The following is a 3,475-nucleotide window of genomic DNA, read 5'->3' as shown; positions in this document are numbered from 1 at the left end:
GCCACCTTATAATATCACCACTGCTATTCATAGATGCTGGTTGGTAGACAGATATGATCTGAAATGGTTTATGTCAGATGAAAGAGCATAGGGCACTTTTATTGTGTTTTTAATAGTGAAACTTCTATCTCTACAAAGTTTTTCCCTCTGTTTCGTCTACATGTCGTGGCACAAAATATTGTTGCTACTACACAAGCTGATGAAAATAGTGTGTACAGAACCCGCGGACAAAGTTGCTCCATGTGAAATTCAACACGTGAAATCCACCCGAGATGTCGGTCTCTAGGGGTTTCAGTTTGGTTCTGGTGCCAGCCTTCCCCTCCATTTTGTTTCTTTCTTCTAGTTTTGGGCTTTCTCTTGCTCTCCCCTGCAATTTTCTTTTGCGCCTTTGGGCGCTTACTTGTATCTGTACTGACTGCCAAGTCACCTTCGAGTTGGAATATAACAAGCGCTGGGTTTTTTTGGGCCCCCGTCAATCTCGAAAAAAAAAACCAAAAAAATCTACTGAAACCATATGCATAGATTATAGTAGTTATGGTAGCTCATTTCATGTCCAACAAAAATTCATATGTGTTCTCTAAAATAAAAACATAGGTCTTAAATATAAACACAAAGAAATAGTGTTTTCTTTAAAAGAAAAGGTGTAGAGAATGAACTATATACACTGAATAGTCATTACATGAATCAGAAGTAGAAGCGGTACTTTAGGACAAAAAACATATATTGTACAACTGGTTCTATCTGTATGTAACCATGCGAAATTAAGCTCAGTATACCTCATTTTCCGCTGAAGTCAAGATCTATTGCAGATCAATGCGAGCAGCTTCAATGTCGAACCTTCCATATAGAATGCAGGCCCTTGTCTATACAATTGCAGTCAGAGTTGATTGCAATATTGACGCGTATGTCATGAGCAGCAAAATCATATGCTCCTGGGTTCTAGCACTTGCCCAACTGATATAGTTCAAGCAGGAAAAAATATTCAGTAAACCAAAATGGAAACCTTTTAGAAAGTAGAGGGGCTCGGTGTTAAGCAATGGTTTCAGGTAACTATCGGGTTCAACCAGTACTATGCTACCTTCCAATAAACATGGAAGATGATTAAGGTCTCAATGAGATATAATGAACTGTAGTGTGGTCAGCAGCAAGAGGAACATTTAAACATTCAATGTGCCCATTGCAAGTGCTCCAATAAATGCAATAAGCAGAACTCAAATAAAGCAACATCTCTAGGACTGTATTCTGGAAAATATAAATAGAAGACCAGGTAAACTTTGCAACAGTCAATATACCTTTTAAGAAGAATCAATCGGCTATCATAATATTTTGACGGGCTACGACTATCATATTCAGCAACCAAAATGATACAATATATATCATAGGAAAAAAAACTACTAAGTGCACGTGGCAAGAAAAAGAGAGATATGAGTGGTCAAACTCTCCTGGAAGCAAAGAGATCTTGACTTACAAACTCAAGGCACATAGCAGCATACCGAAATTTCTAGCTAGTTGTACTTGCAGGTAGTGAAAATTAAGCAGGCAATGTTAGGAGACTCGAAAGAAGGCTTTGGCCAGCCTGTGATCCGCACATTATATGATCATGTGCAGGTTCGTATTTTACTGTTTAAATTCTTGAGTCTCTCCTCATCTTGTTTTGAAATAGCTCCATGTTAAGACTTCTTCTATCCATAGTTTGGTAGTTGCTTGAGAATAATAGCTAGCAGAGAAACAGCTCGGGAAAAATAAGCATACGATAATTAGAACAAGCTTCTCTGGTTACAGGCTGCACATTCAAAAGGCAAGATAAGCTTGTGATTCCCCAAGCTGTTTCTCTGCTAGCTTTTTTATCCTTAATGGCAGGAACTCCGTGTCGATGGCTGTTTTTTAGGGCCTCGGCATTCTCACCCAGAGAGCTACCATAGTTATATTACACCCCAAAAAAGATCGTCTTCACTAAACAAGAAAGCAATTGTGTCTCACTCCAGATGATTATTTAGTGTCTCTTTACAAACTCTCTGCTTCATATGTGGTGGTGGTGTCACTCTGCAACTGTCAAATAGTCTATCTCTGTTAACTACTTTCCTGAATGGTACCCAAACCAAACAGAGCATTTCCATTTTTCTAGTTTATTGTTGTGTTATTCACCCATGAGCAATGTGATGCTGATACGGTAATAACTATTCATTATACTATTGCTCGCTAGATTATTTTCAGCTCAGCAGGTGTCATTCTCAAACTTCATATTCCATGGGAAATCATTAAATTTCAAGATACTCAAAGAAGTTTAATCGATATCAATTCTGTTATTATTGTAGAACGACACAAGTAAATGGGAGTAAACTCTAAAAGAAAAACCAGAGCAGTTTCATGAGCAAATATGCCTATGTATATTGATTTTCGCACAAAGAAAATCCTGGAGCAGGAAGTACCTAAAAGAAGTGTAACATAGAGCTAACAATGCATTAAGTGGAAAGCACAAAAACATATGCAGGAATCTTATAGAGACACATAAGTAGAAGTACCTTGGTGGCCGGGAACGCCGGCAAGGCTTAGTGTAGGAATCCTCATGGCGGACACGGCGGCCAGCCCCTAGTGGGTGGACCTGCTCCGTGCAGCCATGGTCTGACTCCTAGATAGTAAACAGACAGAATTGGAAAGTGTGTATATGGTGAATAATGGTACTCCAGTACAAGGATAAGCAAGTACATTCGGCAAGCCGGACATTGTTAGCAACAGAAAAGCAAGTCAACACTCAAGGTCAAATGAAAGTCCACAAAAAATGCATGAAACGGTGATAGGCCAAAAGATTAACTAAATGCATATGTAACTGCTACTTTTGGCCCAACAAATGCATATGTAATTGCTATTGTGATCTTGACTTTTCCAGATTGAATCAATACAATCTTTTTTGGTGCATCAACCATCTTTCAACTGACAAATGATTCACTAATTGTTCTGAAAGCTATTGTGATCTTGACTTTTCCAGATTGAATCAATACAATCTTTTTCGGTGCATCAACCATCTTTCAACTGACAAATGATTCACTAACTGTTCAAAAAATACATGGCATTAGTTCAAACTGAGGGGATTCAAAGATTGGAGAGAAATCAGACCGAGGGAGGGTAAGCGGAGAGACTTCATGAAGATTTTGACTGCTGCCGCCGCGGTCCTCATGACTTAATCGCGGCACCGCGGCCTTCCAAGCGCCCTCACATCCGTGGTCTTCCACCGCCAGCGTCGTCGAGGTCTTGCTCGTAGGCTCGCCCGTGTAGCTGTCTCCTATGATTATTGTGGATGAAGGAGTGGCTGGTGGCGAAGCCGGCGGGGTTGGGGAAACCATTGTCGAGGTGGAAGCAGTGGGGAGGAGTCCCGGCGGTGCCATGGTACCAGGTGCAGGAGGCAGGGGTATGCGCGGCGGCGGTGTACGGCGGCGCCGGGCGGGGCGGGGCGGGAGGCGGCGGCGCCGGGCGGGGC

The 3,475-nt window shown here is 41.4% G+C and overlaps 1 long non-coding RNA gene across 1 annotated transcript in view; it reads right to left on the bottom strand.

Moving 5' to 3' along the window:
- The window catches only part of LOC123161815 (uncharacterized), a 4,225-nt gene extending 757 nt beyond the window's left edge, over positions 1 to 3,468 (bottom strand). Inside the window, exon 1 of the long non-coding RNA XR_006480899.1 lies at positions 777 to 3,468. This is a non-coding gene — a long non-coding RNA (uncharacterized lncRNA). The remainder of the gene's footprint in view (positions 1 to 776) is intronic.
- Positions 3,469 to 3,475: the final 7 nt, after the last annotated feature.

Source organism: Triticum aestivum, chromosome 7B (genome assembly GCF_018294505.1).
Source record: "Triticum aestivum cultivar Chinese Spring chromosome 7B, IWGSC CS RefSeq v2.1, whole genome shotgun sequence".
NCBI classification, from domain to species: Eukaryota; Viridiplantae; Streptophyta; class Magnoliopsida; order Poales; family Poaceae; genus Triticum; species Triticum aestivum.
This window is presented reverse-complemented; position numbering and strand designations above follow the sequence as displayed.